Below are 17,321 nucleotides of genomic sequence, written 5' to 3' on the forward strand. Positions count from 1 at the left end.
ATGTGAACGAAATGTACGCATGCACAATGCAAACACACACAAACTAATGCAATAAACACGAAAAAACCACACCTATCAACAGCCCATGGAGGTCACCCATCCTAGCTCTGCCATCGCGCTAGAACGCTTAACTTCGTAGTTCTTATTGGGCGAGAGCAGTGCCACGTGTTGTCCATCGCTGCCCGCTCCACACGTACTCGAGGGATATAGGAATAAACATCTCACTCAATGTCGGGTACGATCATACAAGCACTAATGCACCGGATCCCATCAAACTCCGAAGTTAAGCGTGCTTGGGCGACATTAGTACTAGGATGGGTGACCCCCTGGGAAGTCCTCGTGTTGCACTCTTTCTCGTGTTTTTCTATTTTTGATTACTTGTTGACAGACGATTTTCGGCTCAAATCATCTGAATCTCGATCGGGACGAAATAAGACATGTGAAATCAACGTAGCTCGGGCACTGGCGGATTTGGACAAAATTGTAGGCTAATTTGATTGTAAACGGGCAAACGAACGAGACTCATTGCTCCGCAACGAGGTGGCGAGATTTTAGCCGAATTCTTTCTCTAAGACCCTCTAATTTGCGATTTTCCGCTTCTGTTAAGCTTCCGTTTCCTCGAGAAATCCGCATAGGAAGTTCGAAATTCGATTCCGGTTCCATTTTATCGTATCCCAGGCATAATAATAGCTTTACATTGGCTATTTTCTTATTCTTATTTTTTTTCTATTTTCTGGGAACATTTAGCGATTTTTTTTGTCGTGAGCCGGTTCTGTGCGGAAGGGTATGACGCAGATGACTCCGAAGACGGTTAACTCATTAAAAACAATTATTTCGACTGTTTTATCCATAATTTATGTAAACAGTCACGACCCGAGGACTGCCCAGGGACTTCACCCATCCTAGCTCTGCCATCGCGCCAGAACGCTTAACTTCATGGTTCTGATTGGGCGAGAGAAGTGCCGCGTGTTGTCCATCACCGCCCGCTCCACACGTAGTCGAAGGATATAAGAATAAACATCGGAATAAATGTCGAGTGCGATCATACCAGCACTAATGCATCGGATCCCATCAGAACTCCGAAGTGAAGCGTGCTTGGGCGAGATCAGTACTAGGATGGGTGACCACCTGGGAAGTCATCGTGTTGCACCACTTTTCGTGTTTTTCTATTTTTGATTACTTAATGACAGACGATTTTCGGCTCCAATTATCTGATTCTCGATCGGGACCAGATAAGACATGTGAAATCAACGTAGCTCGGGCACTGCTGGATTTGGACAAAATTGTAGGCTAATTTGATTGTAAATGGGCAAACGATTGAGACTCATTACCCCGCAATGAGGTGGCAAGATTTTAGCCGAATTCATTCTCTAATACCCTCTAATTTGCGATTTTCCGCATCTATTAAGCTTCCGTTTTCTCGAGAAATCCGCTTAGGAAGTTCGAAATTCGATTTCGGTTCCATTTTATCATATCTCAGGCATAAAAATAGCTTTACATTCGCTATTTTCTTATTTTTATTTTTTTTTCTAATTTCTGGGAACATTTAGCGATTTTTGTTGTCGTGAACCGGTTCTGTGCGGAAGGGTATGACGCAGATTACTCCGGAGACGGTTAACTCATTAAAAAAATTATTTCGACTGTTTTATCCATAATTTACGTAAACGGACGTGACACGAGGACTGCCCAGGGAGGTCACCCATCCTAGCTCTGCCCTCGCGCCAGAACGCTTAACTTCATGCTTCTGATTGAGTGAGACAAGTGCCGCGTGTTGTCCATCGCCGCCCGCCCCACAAGTACTCGAGGGATATAAGAATAAACATCCCACTCAATGTCGGGTGCGATCATACCAGCACTAATGCACCGGATCCCATCAGAACTCCGAAGTTAAGCGTGCTTGGGCAAGAGAAGTACTAGGATGTGAGACCCCCTGGGAAGTCCTCGTATTGCACCCATTTTCGTGTTTTTCTATTTTTTATTACTTGTTGACAGAAGATTTTCGGCTCAAATCATCTGAATCTCGATCGGTACCAGATAAGACATGTGAATTCAACGTTGCTCGGGCACTGCTGGATTTGGACAAAATTGTAGGCTAATTTGATTGTAAACGGGCAAACGATTGAGACTCGTTACCCCGCAATGAGGTGGCGAGATTTTAGCCGAATTCCTTCTCTAATACCCTCTATTTTGCGATTTTCCGCCTCTGTTAAGCTTCCATTTTCTCGAGAAATCCGCTTAAGAAGTTCGAAATTTGATTCCGGTTCCATTTTATCGTATCCCATGCATAAAAATAGCTTTACATTCGCTATTTTCTTCTTCTTATTTGTTTTTCTATTTTCTGGGAACATTTAGCGATTTTTGTTGTCGTGAGCCGGTTCTGTGCGGAAGGGTATGACGCAGATTACTCCGGAGACGGTTAACTCATTAAAAACAATTATTTCGACTGTTTTATCCATAATTTACGTAAACGGACACGACACGAGGAGTGCACAGGGAGGTCACCCATCCTAGCTCTGCTCTCGCGCCAGAACGCTTAACTTCATGGTTCTGATTGGGCAAGAGCAGTGCCGCGTGTTGTCCATCGCCGCCCGCTCCACACGTACTCGAGGGATATAAGAATAAACATCCCACTTAATGTCGGGTGCCATCATACCAGCACAAATGCACCGTATCCCATCAGAACTCCGAAAATAACCGTGCTTAGGCGAGAGCAGTACTAGATTGGTGACCTCCTGAGAAGTCCTCGTGATGCACCCCTTTTCGTGTTTTTCTGTTTTTGATTACTTGTTGAAAGACGATTTTCGGCTCAAATCATCTGAATCTCGATCGGGACCAGATAAGACATGTGAAATCAACGTAGCTCGGGCACTGCCGGATTTGGACAAAATTGTAGCCTAATTTGATTGTAAACGGGCAAACGAACGAGACTCATTTATCCGCAATGAGCTGGCGGGTTTTAGCCGAATTCCTTCTCTAAGACCCTCTAATTTGCGATTTTCCGCTTCTGTTAAGCTTCCGTTTTCTCGAGAAATCCGCTTAGGAAGTTCGAAATTCGATTCCGGTTCCATTTAATCGTATCCCAGGCATAATAATAGCTTTACATTTGCTATTTTCTTCTTCTAATTTTTTTTTTTCTATTTTCAAGGAACATTTAGCGATTTTTGTTGTCGTGAGCCGGTTCTGTGCGGAAGGGTATGACGTAGATTACTTCGGAGACAGTTAACTCAGTAAAAACAATTATTTCGACTGTTTTAACCATAATTAACGTAAATGGTCGTGACACGAGGACTTCTCAGGGAGGTCAGCCATCCTAGCTCTGCCAACGCGCCAGAACGCCTAACTTCATGGTTCTGATTGGGCGAGACAAGTGCCACGTGTTGTCTATCGCCGCTTGCTCCACAAGTACTCGAGGGATATAAGAATAAACATCCCACTCAATGTCCGGTGTGATCATACAAGCACTAATGCACCAGATCCCATCAGAACTCCAAAGTTAAGCGTGCTTAGGCGAGAGCAGTACTAGGATGGGTGACCCCCCCTGGGAAGTTCTCGTGTTGCACCCTTTTTCGTGTTTTTCTATTTTTGATTACTTGTTGACAGAATATTTTCGGCTCAAATCATCTGAATCTCGATCGTGACCAGATAAGACATGTGAAATCAACGTAGCTCGGGCACTGCCGGATTTGGACAAAATTGTAGGCTAATTTGATTGTAAATAGGCAAACGAACGAGACTCATTATTCCGCAATGACTTGGCGAGATTTTAGCCGAATTCCTTCTCTAAGACCCTCTAATTTGCGATTTTCCATTTCTGTTAAGCTTTCGTTTCATCCATAACTACTAGAACGCTTAACTTCATGGTTCTTATTGGCCGAGAGCAGTGCCGCGTGTTGTCCATCGCCGCACGCTCCACACGTACTCGAGGGATATAAGAATAAACCTCCCACTCAATGTCAGGTGCGATCATACAAGCACTAAGGCACCGGATCCCATCAGAACTCCGAAGTAAAGCGTACTTGGGCGAGACCAATACTAGGATGGGTGACCCCCTGGGAAGTCCTCGTGTTGCACCCATTTTCGTGTTTTTCTATTTTTGATTACTTGTTGACAGGCGATTTTCAGCTCAAATCATCTAAATCTCGATCGGGACCAGATAAGACATGTGAAATCAACGTAGCTCGGGCACTGCCGAATTTCGACAAAATTGTAGCCTAATTTGATTATAAACGGGCAAACGAACGAGACTCATTTCTCCGCAATGAGCTGGCGAGTTTTAGCCGAATTCCTTCCCTAAGTACCTTTTATAATCGATTTTTCGCTTCTGTTAAGCTTTCGTTTTCTCCAGAAATCCTCTTAGGAAGTTCGAAATTCGATTCCGGTTCCATTTTATCGTATCACAGGCATAATAATAGCTTTACATTCGCTATTTTCTTCTTTTTATTTTTTTTCTATTTTCTGGGAACATTTAGCGATTTTTGTTGTCGTGAGCCGGTTCTGTGCGGAAGGGTATGACGCAGATTACTCCGGAGACGGTTAACTCATTAAAAACAATTATTTCGACTGTTTTATCCATAATTTACGTAAACGGACACGACACGAGGAGTGCACAGGGAGGTCACCCATCCTAGCTCTGCTCTCGCGCCAGAACGCTTAACTTCATGGTTCTGATTGGGCAAGAGCAGTGCCGCGTGTTGTCCATCGCCGCCCGCTCCACACGTACTCGAAGAATATATAAGAATAAACATCCCAGTCAATGTAGGGTGCGATCATACCAGCACTAATACACTTGATCCCATCAGAACTCCGAAGTTAAGCATGCTTGGGCGGGAGCAGTTCTAGGTTGGGTGATCCCTTGGGAAGTCCTCGTGTTGCACCCCTTTTCATGTTTTTCTATTTTTGATTACTTGTTGACAGAAGATTTTCGGCTCAAATCATCTGAATCTCGATCGGGACCAAATAAGACATGTGAAATCAACGTAGTTCGGGCACTGCCGGATTTGGATAAAATTGTAGGCTAATTTGATTGTAAACGGGCAAACGAACGAGATTCATTACTCCGCAATGAGGTGGCAAGATTTTAGCCGAATTCCTTCTCTAAGACCCTCTAATTTGCAATTTTCCGCTTCTATAAAGCTTCCGTTTTCTCGAGAAATCCGCTTAGGAAGTTCGAAATTCAATTCCGGTTCAATTTTATCGTATACTAGGCATAATAATAGTTTTAAATTCGCTATTTTCTTCTTCTTATTTTTTTTTCTATTTTCTGGGAACATTTAGCAATTTTTGTTGTCGTGAGCCGGTTCTGTGCGGAAGGGTATGACGCAGATTACTTCGGAGATGGTTAACTCATTAAAAACAATTATTTCGAATATTTTATCTATAATTTATGTAAACGGTCGCGACACGAGGACTTTCCAGGGAGGTTACCCATCCTAGCTCTGCCATCGCGCCAGAACGCTTAACTTCATAGTTCTGATTGGGCGAAAGAAGTTCCGCATGTTGTCCATCGCCGCCCGCCCCACACGTACTCGAGGGATATAAGAATAAACATCCCACTGAATGTCGGGTGCGATCATACCAGCACTAATGCACCGGATCCCATCATAACTCCGAAGTTAAGTGTGCTTGGGCGAGAGTAGTACTAGGATGGATGACCTCCTGGAAAGTCCTCGTGTTGCACTCTTTTTCGTGTTTTTCTATTTTTCATTACTTGTTGACAGACGATTTTTGGCTCAAATCATCTGAATCTCGATCGAGACCAGATAAGACATGTGAAATCAACGTAACTGGGGCACTGCCGGATTTGGACAAAATAGTAGGCTAATTTGATTGTAAACAGGCAAACAAACGAGACTAATTACTCCGCAATGAGTTAGTGAGATTTTCGCTGAATTCCTTCTCTAAAACCCTCTAATTTGCGATTTTTCGCTTCTGTTAAGCTTCCATTTCCTCGAGAAATCCGCTTAGGAAGTTCAAAATTCGATTCCAAATTGCATTTTATCGTATCCCAGGCATAATAATAGCTTTACATTCGCTGTTTTTTTCTTCTTATTTTTTTTCTATTTTCTGGGAACATTTAGCGATTTTTGTTGTCGTGAGCCGGTTCTGAGCGGAAGGGTATGACGCAGATTACTTCGGAGACGTTTAACTCATTAAAAACAATTATTTCGACTGTTTTATCCATAATTTAGATAAACGGTCGAGACACGAAGACTTCCTAGAGAGGTCACCCATCCTAGCTCTGCCATTACGCCAGAAAGCTTAACTTTATGGTTCTGATTGGGCGAGAGAAGTTCCACGTGTTGTCCATCGCCACCCACTCCACACGTACTCGAAGGATATAAAAAAAAACATCCCACTCAATGTCGGATGCGATCATACCAGCACTAATGCACCGGATCCCATCAGAACTCCGAAGATAAGCGTGCTTGGGAGAGAGCAGTACAAGAACGGGAGACCCCTGGGAAGTCATCGTGTTGCACCCCTTTTCGTGTTTTTCTATTTTTGATTACTTGTTGACAGAAGATTTTCGGCTCAAATCATCTGATTCTCGATCGGGACCAGATAAGACATGTGAAATCAACGTAGCTCGGGCACTGCCGGATTTGGATAAAATTGTAGGCAAATTTGATTGTAAATGGGCAAACGATTGAGACTCATTACCCCGCAATGAGGTGGCAAGATTTTAGCCGAATTCATTCTCTAATACCCTCTAATTTGCGATTTTCTGCATCTATTAAGCTTCCGTTTTCTCGAGAAATCCGCTTAGGAAGTTCGAAATTCGATTTCGGTTCCATTTTATCATATCTCAGGTATAAAAATAGCTTTACATTCGCTATTTTCTTCTTCTTATTTTTTTTTCTAATTTCTGGGAACATTTAGCGATTTTTGTTGTCGTGAACCGGTTCTGTGCGGAAGGGTATGACGCAGATTACTCCGGAGACGGTTAACTCATTAAAAAAAATTATTTCGACTGTTTTATCCATAATTTACGTAAACGGACGTGACACGAGGACTGCCCAGGGAGGTCACCCATCCTAGCTCTGCCCTCGCGCTAGAACGCTTAACTTCATGCTTCTGATTGAGCGAGACAAGTGCCGCGTGTTGTCCATCGCCGCCCGCCCCACAAGTACTCGAGGGATATAAGAATAAACATCCCACTCAATGTCGGGTGCGATCATACCAGCACTAATGCACCGGATCCCATCAGAACTCCGAAGTTAAGCGTGCTTGGGCGAGAGAAGTACTAGGATGTGAGGCCCCCTGGGAAGTCCTCGTGTTGCACCCATTTTCGTGCTTTTCTATTTTTGATTACTTGTGGACAGAAGATTTTTGGCTCAAATCATCTGAATCTCGATCGGGACCAGATAAGACATGTGAATTCAACGTAGCTCAGGCACTGCTGGATTTGGACAAAATTGTAGTCTAATTTGATTGTAAACAGGCAAACGATTGAGACTCGTTAACCCGCAATGAGGTGGCGAGATTTTAGCCGAATTCCTTCTCTAATACCCTCTAATTTGCGATTTTCCGCCTCTGTTAAGCTTCCATTTTCTCGAGAAATCCGCTTAATAAGTTCGAAATTCGATACCGGTTCCATTTTATCGTATCCCAGGCATAAAAATAGCTATACATTCGCTATTTTCTTCTTCTTATTTGTTTTTCTATTTTCTGGGAACATTTAGCGATTTTTGTCGTCATGAACCGGTTCTGTGCGGAAGGGTGTGATGCAGATTACTCCGGAGTCGGTTAACTCATTAAAAACAATTATTTCGACTGTTTTAGCCATAATTTACGTAAACAATCGCGACACGAGGACTGCCCAGAGAGGTCACCCATCCTAGCTCTGCCCTTGCGCCAGAACGCTTATCTTCATGGTTCTGATTGGGCAAGAGCAGTGCCGCGTGTTGTCCATCGCCGCCCGCTCCACACGTACTCGAGGGATATAATAATAAACATCCCACTCAATGTCGGTTGCCATCATACCAGCACAAATGCACCGGATCCCATCAGAACTCCGAAGTTAAGCGTGCTTGGGCGAGAGCAGTACTAGGATGGGTGACCCCTTGGGAAGTCCTCGTGTTGCACACCTTTTCGTGTTTTTCTATTTTTGATTACTTGTTGACAGACGATTTTCGGCTCAAATCATCTGAATCTCGATCGGGACCAGATAAGACATGTGAAATCAACGTAGCTCGGGCACTGCCGGATTTTGACAAAATTGTAGCCTAATTTGATTGTAAACAGGCAAACAAACGAGACTCATTTATCCGCAATGAGCTGGCGAGTTTTAGCCGAATTCCTTCTCTAAGACCCTCTAATTTGCGATTTTCCGCTTCTGTTAAGCTTCCGTTTTCTCGAGAAATCCGCTTAGGAAGTTCGAAATTCGATTCCGGTTCCATTTAATCGTATCCCAGGCGTAATAATAGCTTTACATTTGCTATTTTCTTCTTCTAATTTTTTTTTTCTATTTTCTGGGAACATTAAGCGATTTTTGTTGTCGTGAGCCGGTTCTGTGCAGAAGGGTATGAGGTAGATTACTTCGGAGACAGTTAACTCAGTAAAAACAATTATTTCGACTGTTTTAACCATAATTAACGTAAACGGTCGCGACACGAGGACTTCTAAGGGAGGTCACCCATCCTAGCTCTTCCAACGCGCCAGAACGCCTAACTTCATGGTTCTGATTGGGCGAGACAAGTGCCGCGTGTTGTCCAACGCGCCGTCGCTTGCTCCACAAGTACTCGAGGGATATAAGAATAAACATCCCACTCAATGTCAGGTGTGATCATACCAGTACTAATGCACCGGATCCCATCAGAACTCCGAAGTTAAGCGTGCTTGGGGGAGAGCAGTACTAGGATGGGTGACCCCCCCTGGGAAGTTCTCGTGTTGCACCCTTTTTCGTGTTTTTCTATTTTTGATTACTTGTTGACAGAATATTTTCGGCTCAAATCATCTGAATCTCGATCGTGACCAGATAAGACATGTGAAATCAACGTAGCTCGGGCACTGCCGGATTTGGACAAAATTGTAGGCTAATTTGATTGTAAACAGGCAAACGAACGAGACTCATTACTCCGCAATGAGCTGGCGAGAGTTTAGCCGAATTCCATCTCTAAGACCCTCTAATTTGCGATTTTCCGCTTCTGTTAAGCTTCCGTTTCCTCGAGAATTCCGCTTAGGAAGTTCGAAATTCGATTCCGGTTCCATTTTATCGTATCACAGGCATAATAACAGCTTTATATTCGTTATTTTCTTCTTCTAATTTTTTTTTACTTTCTGGGAACATTTAGCGATTTTTGTTGTCGTGAGCTGGTTCTGTGCGGAAGGGTATGACGCAGATTACTTCGGAGACGGTTAGTTCATTAAAAATAATTATTTCGACTTTTTTATCCATAATTTATGTAAACGGTCGCGACAAGAGGAATGCTCAGGGAGGTCACCCATCCTAGCTCTGTCATCGCGCCAGAACGCTTAACTTCATGGTTCTGATTGGGCGAGAGCAGTGCCGCGTGTTGTCCATCGCCGTCCGCTCCACACGTACTCGAGGGATATAAGAATAAACATCCCACTCAATGTCGTGTGTGATCATACCAGTACTAATACATCCGATCCCATCAGAACTCCGAAGTTAAGCGTGCTTGGGCGAGAGCATTACTAGGATGGGTGAACCCCTGGGAATTCTTCGTGTTACACCCCTTTTCGTGTTTTTCTATTTTTGATTACTTGTTGACAGACGATTTTTGGCTCAAATCATCTGAATCTCTATCGGGACCAGATAAGACATGTGAAATCAACGTAGCTCAGGCACTGCCAGATTTGGACAAAATTGTAAGCTAATTTGATTGTAAACGGGCAAACGAACGAGACTCATTTCTCTGCAATGAGTTGGCGAGATTATACCCGAATTCCTTCTCAAAGAACCTTCTATTTGCGATTTTCCGCTTCTGTTAAGCTTCCGTTTCCTCGAAATATCCGCTTTGGAAGTTCGAAATTCGATTCCGGTTCCATTTTATCGTATCCCAGGCATAATAATAGCTTTACATTCGCTATTTTCTTCTTTTTATTTTTTTTTCTATTTTCTGGAAACATTTAGCGATTTTTGTTGTCGTGAGCCGGTTCTGTTTGAAAGGGTATGACGCAGATTACTCCAGAGATGGTTAACTCATTAAAAAAAATTATTTCGACTGTTTTATCCATAATTTACATAAACGGTTGCGACACGAGGACTGCCCAGGGAGGTCACCCATCCTAGCTCTTCCTTCGCGCCAGAACGCTTAACTTCATGGTTCTGATTGGGCGAGAGCAGTGCCGCGTGTTGTCCATCGCCGCCCGCTCCACACTTACTCGAGGGATATAAGAATAAACTTCCCACTCAATGTTGGTTGCGATCATACCAACACTAATGCATCGGATCCCATCAGAACTCCAAAGTTAAGCGTTCTTGGGCGAGAGCAGTACTAGGATGGGTGACACCCTTAGAATTCCTCGTGTTGCACCCCTTTTCGTGTTTTTGTATTTTTGATTACTTGTTGACAGACGATTTTCGGCTCAAATCATCTGAATCTCGAACGGGACCAGATAAGACATGTGAAATAAACGTCGCTCGGGCACTGCCGGATTTGGACAAAATTGTAGCCTAATTTGATTGTAAACGGGCAAACGAACGAGACTCATTACTTCGCAATGAGGTGGCGAGATTTTAGCCGAATTTCTTCTCTAAGACCCTCTAATTTGCGATTTTCGTCTTCTGTTAAACTTTCATTTCCTCGAGAAATCCGCTTAGGAAGTCCGAATTCGATTCCGGTTCAATTTTATCGTATCCCAGGTATAATAATAGCTTTACATTCGCTATTTTCTTCTTCTTATTTTTTTTCTATTTTCTGGGAACATTTAGCGATTTTTGTTGTCGTGAGCCGGTTCTGTGCGGAAGGGTATGACGCAGATTACTCCGGAGACGCTTAACTCGTTAAAAAAATTATTTCGAGTTTTTTATCAATAATTTACATTAACGGTGGCGACACGAGGACTGTCCAGGGAGGTCATCCATCCTCGCTCTGCCATCGCGCCAGAACCCTTAACTTCATGGTTATGATTGGGCGAGAGCAGTGCCGCGTGTTGTCCATCACCTCCCGCTCCACACGTACTCGAAGGATATAAGAATAAACATCCTACTCAATGTCGGGTGCGATCATACCAGCACTAATGCACCGGATCCCATCAGAACTCCGTAGTTAGGCGTGCTTGGGCGAAAGCAGTATTAGGATGTGTGACCCCCTGGGAAGTCCTCGTGTTGCACCCCTTTTCGTGTTTTTCTATTTTTGATTACTTTTTGACAGACGATTTTCGGCTCAAATAATCTAAATCTCGATCAGGACGAGATAAGACATGTGAAATCAACGTAGCTCGGGCACTGCAGGATTTGGACAAAATTATAGGCTAATTTGATTGTAAACGGGCAAACGAACGAGACTCATTACTCCGCAAAGAGGTGGCGAGATTTTAGCCGAATTCCTTCTCTATGACCCTCTAATTTGCGATTTTCCGCTTCTGTTAAACTTTCGTTTCCTCGAGAAATCCGCTTAGGAAGTTCGAAATTCGATTCCGGTTCAATTTTATCGTATCCCAGGCATAATAATAGCTTTACATTCGCTATTTTCTTTTTCTTATTTTTTTTTCTATTTTCTGGGAACATTTAGCGATTTTTATTGTCGTGAGCCGGTTCTGTGCGGAAGGGTATGACGCAAATTACTCTGGAGACGGTTAACTCATTAAAAAAAATTATTTCGACTGTTTTATCAATAATTTACGTAAACGGTGGCGACACGAGGACTGTCCAGGGAGGTCACCCATCCTAGCTCTGCCATCGCGCCAGAACGCTTAACTTCATGGTTCTGATTGGGCGAGAGCAGTGCCGCGTGTTGTCCATCACCGCCCGCTCCACACGTACCCGAAGGATATAAGAATAAACATCCCACTCAATGTCACGGCGATCATACCAGCAATAATGCACCGGATCCCATCAGAACTCCGAAGTTAAGCTTGCTTGGGCGAGAGCAATACTAGGATGGGTGACCCCCTGGGAAGTCCTCGTGTTGCACCTTTTTTCGTATTTTTCTATTTTTGATTACTTGTTGACAGAAGATTTTCGATTCAAATCATCTAAATCTCGGTCGGAACCAGATATGACATGTGAAATCAACGTAGCTCGGGCACTGCAGGATTTGGAGAAAATTGTAGGCTAATTTATTTATAAACTGGCAAACGAACGAAACTCATTACTCCGCAATGAGGTGGCGATATTTTAGCCGAATTATGTCTCTAAGACCCTCGAATTTGCGATTTTCTACTTCTGTTAAACTTCCGTTTCCTCGAGAAATTCGCTTAGGAAGTTCGAAATTTGATTCATGTTCTATTTTATCGTATCCCACGCATAATAATAGCTTTACATTCGCTACTTTCTTCTTCTTATTTTTTTCTATTTTCTGGGAACATTTAGCGATTTTTGTTGTCGTGGTCCGGTTTTGTGCGGAAAGGTATGACGCAGATTACTCCGGAGACGGTTAACTCATTAAAAACAATTATTTCGACTGTTTTATTCATAATTTACGTAAACGGTCGCGACACGAGGCCTTCCCAGGGAGGTCACCCATCCCAGCTCTGCCATCGCGCCAGAACGCTTAACTTCATGGTTCTGATTGGGCGAGAGCAGTGCCGCGTGTTGTCCATCGCCGCCCGCTCCACACGTACTCGAGGGATATAAGAATAAACATCCTACCCAATGTCGGGTGCGATCATACCAACACTAATGCACCGGATCCCATCAGAACTCCGAAGTTTTGCGTGCTTGGGCGAGAGCAGTACTAGGTTGGGTGACCCCCTGGGAAGTCCTGGTGTTGCACCCTTTTTCGTGTTTTTCTATTTTTGATTACTTGTTGACAGACGATTTTCGGCTCAAATCATCTGAATCTCGATCGGGACAATATAAGACATGTGAAATCAACGTAGCTCGGGCACTGCCGGATTTGGACAAAATTGTAGGTTAATTTGATTGTGAACGGGCAATCGAACGAAACTCATTACTCCGCAATGAGGTGGTGAGATTTTAGCCGAATTTTTTCTCTAAGATCGTCTAATTTGCGATTTTCCGCTTCTGTAAAACTTCCGTTTCCTCGAGAAATCCGCTTAGGAAGTTCGAAATTCGATTCCGGTTCCATTTTATCGTATCCCAGGCATAATAGTAACTTTACATTCGCTATTTTCTTCTTCTTCTTTTTTTCTATTTTTTGGGAACATTTAGTGATTTTTGTTGTCGTGAGCCGGTTCTGTGCGGAAGGGTATGACGCAGATTACTTCGGAGACGGTTAACTCATTAAAAACAATTATTTCGACAGTTTTATCCATAATTTAAGTAAACGGTCGCGACACGAGGACTTCCCAGGGAGGTCACCCATCCCAGCTCTGCCATCACGCCAGAACGCTTAACTTCATGGTTCTAATTGGGCAAGAGAAGTGCCGCATGTTGTCCATCACCTCCCGCTCCACACGTACTCGAAGGATATAAGAATAAACATCCCACTCAATGTCGGGTGCGATCATACCAGCACTAATGAACCGGATCCCATCAGAACTCCGTAGTTAGGCTTGCTTGGGCGAAAGCAGTATTAGGATGTGTGACCCCCTGGGAAGTCCTCGTGTTGCACCCCTTTTCGTGTTTTTCTATTTTTGATTACTTTTTGACAGAAGATTTTCGGTTCAAATCATCTGAATCTCGATTGGGACCAGATAAGACATGTGAATTCAACGTAGCTCGGGCACGGCCGGATTTGGACAAAATTGTAGGTTAATTTGATTGTAAACGGGCAAACGAACGAGACTCATTGCTCCGCAATGAGGTGGCCAGATTTTAGCCAAATTCCTTCTCTAAGACCCTCTAATTTGTGATTTTCCGCTTCTGTTAAGCTTCCGTTTTCTCGAGAAATCTGCCTAGGAAGTTCGAAATTCGATTCCAGTTCCATTTTATCATATCCCAGGCATAATAATAGCTTTACATTCCCTATTTTTTTCTTCTTATTTTTTTTCTATTTTCTGGGACCATTTAGCGATTTTTGTTGTCCGTGAGCCGGTTCTGTGCGGAAGGGTATGACGCAGATTACTCCGGAGACGGTTAACTCATTAAAAACAATTATTTCGGCTGTTTTAGCCATAATTTACGTAAACTGTCACGAAACAAGGATTGCCCAGGGAGGTCACCAATCCAAGCTCTGCCATCGCGCTAGAACGCTTAACTTCATGGTTCTGATTGGGCGAGAGAAGTGCCGCGTGTTTTCCATCGCCGCCCGCTCCACACGTACTCGAAGGATATAAGAATAAACATCCCACTCAATGTCAGGTGTGATCATACCAGCACTAATGCACCGGATCCCATCAGAACTCCGAAGTTAAGCGTGCTTGGACGAGAGCAGTACTAGGATGGATAACTCCCTGGGAAGTCCTCTTGTTGCACCTCTTTTCGTGTTTTTATATTTTTTGATAGGATCGATTAACGTATCTAGAGTGTTTAGAAGTGGGGGGGGTTGAATAAACACTCACAATTAAAACTGATCTTTTCGAATTTTGAGTTAAGTTTGGTGACAAACTGATTCTCGGAATCTTGTTGGTCCATGACAATCAGTTAAACTAAAGTAGTTGCGGAAAATAACTGAGTGAAAGATAGAATACGAAACTGAAATAAAGTAGGCAAGAGTTGTTTCTTGATGTTCGGAGAATTTAATTACCCCTACGTCACCCCTTCTATCCCACGGATAGGATATCCACTAAAAGACTTTGATCTAATACAAGAATTGTACTGACCCACTTCAATTTGGACTTATCTCTGCCAAAAACTGAAACTCTTAGTATTACAGAATGTTCTCAGTGCGTAACTGATCTTAGCACTATCGAATTTCAACGATTATTACAACTTGCTAGTGAGCTCAAATTGTAGCCTTAACTGCTACGAATATAACAAATAAGAGTGAGCTAAGATTTTGGCAGAGTAACAGCAGGCTTTTGAGTAGAATAATCTCATTGTCTTTTTAGATGTTCTTCTGTAATATTTATAAGCTTTCCTTCCAACGGTAACTTGAGATGAATTTGAATCTTTGTATCCGTTGAATTCTTCTTGATTATTCCTTGGGCATTGTTTGCTTTATTTATTGTGATGCGGCCTCTTAATTTCTTTCGCCAAAATGCGTTGTTCCAAGTGCGTCGTTCCACATTCAGTTGCAATCTGCTATGTTCTTTCCCGAGACATGTTCAGTTGAAGAGTGCTTAGCATCAGGCTGAATATATCAACTGATCAATTTCTAACTGATCAGTCAGTTGATTTCAGTTATTAAGTCCAGTTGCTGAGTTCAGTTTACTCGATCAGTTGGTTCGTATTTTTCAGTTGATTCATATTTTGTCAAACACCGGAATTTAGTTTCCAAAAATTTCCCCCTTTATGGTGTTTGACAAAACTAAGTAGATAATAACTGAACGTCTGAGCTTATTGTAGATAAGAGATTGAATTTCTTGAACTGAAAGAAGTCTTGATTTAATAACAACTGAATCTAATAATCTGGTTAACTACTTTTTAACAAGATGATTTCTTCTGCTGTTTCTCAAGATGCTCTTTGATCTTTGATTTCTTCCACTTTTTTGTCAAACAATTCCATCTTCTCAGATAATTTTCGAACGTCAGTGGAAAGAATTTTGACATCTGCAGAGATAATTGAGACAGCAGTTTGTAAACAAGTCTGCAGCAATTCCATTTTATTAGAAACAGAAGTTTCCAATCGCTGGACTCGTTGACTAATTATATCCTGAGTTGTAAATAGACTTTGAGCCAGACCTCTCTTCATCTCATCCACAATTTTGGTAAGAGACTCCATGTTTGCCTAAATAGCTTTCAGTTTTGCAGAGTTATATTGAATTGAAGAATCCAATTTGACAGTATGAGAGAATTGTGTAGATTGAATTCTCTTGATTTCAGTAATCATTTGCTGCATATTGTGCTGCATATTTTGGATTTCTTCAAGAACAAGATCCATTTCTGTTGATTGAGGAGGAGGTGACTGATGAGAGGATTCCGGTCCTCATGTGGTTTGATCAAATATAACCAACTCTTGGTTAGTTGCTACTGTTTTAGCAACATTCTGAACTGAAGTGATTGTTGCAGCAATTTCTTCTGGAACTTGAGACGGAGAAAGTGGATTTTGATCAGCAGATGAGCTGCCTGGAGGAATAATAGAGTCTGATGAAGCCAAAATTGGTGCCTCTAGAGGATGATCTTGGGGATCAATTGGCACAACAGTTGGAATGGTTTGTTCAGCAGATGAATCTGGCTGAACTAGTGCTTCTGAAGAGATAGGAAGCTCTGGATTGATTTGATCAACGGGATGATCAACTTTATCAGAAATAGGTTCACTCAATTGGGATTCTTGCACCACTGTTTGAATAATTTCATCAATATTTGCGAAAAATAATTCTGCTTCAGTGTACATTTGATGTTCACAGTAGGTCATTGAGACATATCCTGAACTAGCTCTTCAGTTGGAATACTAGCCTGTTCTGAGGATGACTCTTTCTGCTTAGAGGGAGGTTATTCAACTATTTCCTTTTCATCATCGTCTGGATCTCATGTATGAAGGACTAACTCTTGATCCATTTCCCAAAACTTTATCTGAGATAGCAAGCCAATCAGATCGGTGTCTAGCTGAGTAATCACCGCATGATCAGCATAGGCAGTAGGATTTGTTGGGACGTAGTTAGCCTTCAGTTTGTCAATAATTTGTGCTAACTTCTTGACTCTCATATGATCAAACAAATATGTTTTTCTCTCCATAGCTTGAGCAATGGTGGCAGCTTTGACTATCTTGAGGACAAAAGCTTCCAGTTTGAGGAACTTGTTCAGCTGATATTTCTTTCTCAGTTGCTTGGCAAAAATATGTGTACGATAGGCTGTCCAAGCATCATAGAGTTGAATTTTTGATGCTGCAAAATTATTAACTTCATCCCAAACAAAGTCAATGTGGGTTTGAATGGGATTGGATGGCCTTGGTTCTTCAATCAATTTGCCCTTGCCTTTATCAGAACTGAGGATGTGTGGAATTTCCAGACCAGTTCGAGTAGTATCCACCCGTTCTATAATACTGATGCCTTTGGGTCGGGCAGGTGCCAGAACAGTAGGACGAATAATATTAATCAGACGGGCTTTGATCTTAACTGTTTCTCTCTTTGCACCAGCTGATTTTTCTGGTGGAATGATCTTCAGAGGAACTACTTCAATTGGCTGCTGA

The 17,321-nt window shown here is 42.6% G+C and overlaps 13 non-coding genes and 6 pseudogenes across 13 annotated transcripts; all 19 read left to right on the forward strand.

Moving 5' to 3' along the window:
• The first annotated feature begins 233 nt into the window (after positions 1-233).
• LOC142510704 (5S ribosomal RNA) lies at positions 234-351 on the forward strand (annotated as a pseudogene).
• Positions 352-1,034: 683 nt separating this feature from the next.
• Positions 1,035-1,153, forward strand: LOC142506432 (5S ribosomal RNA). Its single transcript, XR_012804726.1, has one exon. It is a non-coding gene; the product is annotated as a 5S ribosomal RNA (ribosomal RNA).
• Positions 1,154-1,836: 683 nt separating this feature from the next.
• LOC142514564 (5S ribosomal RNA) lies at positions 1,837-1,955 on the forward strand. Its single transcript, XR_012810452.1, has one exon. It is a non-coding gene; the product is annotated as a 5S ribosomal RNA (ribosomal RNA).
• Positions 1,956-2,639: 684 nt separating this feature from the next.
• On the forward strand, positions 2,640-2,757 carry LOC142512633 (5S ribosomal RNA; annotated as a pseudogene).
• A 685-nt stretch (positions 2,758-3,442) lies between these two features.
• On the forward strand, positions 3,443-3,563 carry LOC142509370 (5S ribosomal RNA). The gene has a single exon (XR_012807547.1). It is a non-coding gene; the product is annotated as a 5S ribosomal RNA (ribosomal RNA).
• A 392-nt stretch (positions 3,564-3,955) lies between these two features.
• On the forward strand, positions 3,956-4,074 carry LOC142508962 (5S ribosomal RNA). Its single transcript, XR_012807157.1, has one exon. It is a non-coding gene; the product is annotated as a 5S ribosomal RNA (ribosomal RNA).
• A 684-nt stretch (positions 4,075-4,758) lies between these two features.
• LOC142508199 (5S ribosomal RNA) lies at positions 4,759-4,877 on the forward strand. Its single transcript, XR_012806425.1, has one exon. It is a non-coding gene; the product is annotated as a 5S ribosomal RNA (ribosomal RNA).
• Positions 4,878-5,561: 684 nt separating this feature from the next.
• LOC142516080 (5S ribosomal RNA) lies at positions 5,562-5,680 on the forward strand. Its single transcript, XR_012811894.1, has one exon. It is a non-coding gene; the product is annotated as a 5S ribosomal RNA (ribosomal RNA).
• A 684-nt stretch (positions 5,681-6,364) lies between these two features.
• On the forward strand, positions 6,365-6,482 carry LOC142511604 (5S ribosomal RNA; annotated as a pseudogene).
• A 684-nt stretch (positions 6,483-7,166) lies between these two features.
• LOC142514151 (5S ribosomal RNA) lies at positions 7,167-7,285 on the forward strand. The gene has a single exon (XR_012810060.1). It is a non-coding gene; the product is annotated as a 5S ribosomal RNA (ribosomal RNA).
• Positions 7,286-7,969: 684 nt separating this feature from the next.
• On the forward strand, positions 7,970-8,088 carry LOC142515427 (5S ribosomal RNA). Its single transcript, XR_012811273.1, has one exon. It is a non-coding gene; the product is annotated as a 5S ribosomal RNA (ribosomal RNA).
• A 689-nt stretch (positions 8,089-8,777) lies between these two features.
• LOC142507575 (5S ribosomal RNA) lies at positions 8,778-8,898 on the forward strand. The gene has a single exon (XR_012805829.1). It is a non-coding gene; the product is annotated as a 5S ribosomal RNA (ribosomal RNA).
• A 682-nt stretch (positions 8,899-9,580) lies between these two features.
• LOC142510869 (5S ribosomal RNA) lies at positions 9,581-9,699 on the forward strand (annotated as a pseudogene).
• Positions 9,700-10,383: 684 nt separating this feature from the next.
• Positions 10,384-10,502, forward strand: LOC142510980 (5S ribosomal RNA; annotated as a pseudogene).
• A 681-nt stretch (positions 10,503-11,183) lies between these two features.
• Positions 11,184-11,302, forward strand: LOC142507506 (5S ribosomal RNA). The gene has a single exon (XR_012805762.1). It is a non-coding gene; the product is annotated as a 5S ribosomal RNA (ribosomal RNA).
• A 683-nt stretch (positions 11,303-11,985) lies between these two features.
• On the forward strand, positions 11,986-12,104 carry LOC142506951 (5S ribosomal RNA). Its single transcript, XR_012805221.1, has one exon. It is a non-coding gene; the product is annotated as a 5S ribosomal RNA (ribosomal RNA).
• A 682-nt stretch (positions 12,105-12,786) lies between these two features.
• On the forward strand, positions 12,787-12,905 carry LOC142508302 (5S ribosomal RNA). Its single transcript, XR_012806522.1, has one exon. It is a non-coding gene; the product is annotated as a 5S ribosomal RNA (ribosomal RNA).
• A 682-nt stretch (positions 12,906-13,587) lies between these two features.
• On the forward strand, positions 13,588-13,706 carry LOC142510944 (5S ribosomal RNA; annotated as a pseudogene).
• A 684-nt stretch (positions 13,707-14,390) lies between these two features.
• LOC142506660 (5S ribosomal RNA) lies at positions 14,391-14,509 on the forward strand. The gene has a single exon (XR_012804945.1). It is a non-coding gene; the product is annotated as a 5S ribosomal RNA (ribosomal RNA).
• Positions 14,510-17,321: the final 2,812 nt, after the last annotated feature.

This window comes from Primulina tabacum, chromosome 10 (assembly GCF_025594145.1).
Source record: "Primulina tabacum isolate GXHZ01 chromosome 10, ASM2559414v2, whole genome shotgun sequence".
In the NCBI taxonomy this organism is placed as follows: Eukaryota; Viridiplantae; Streptophyta; class Magnoliopsida; order Lamiales; family Gesneriaceae; genus Primulina; species Primulina tabacum.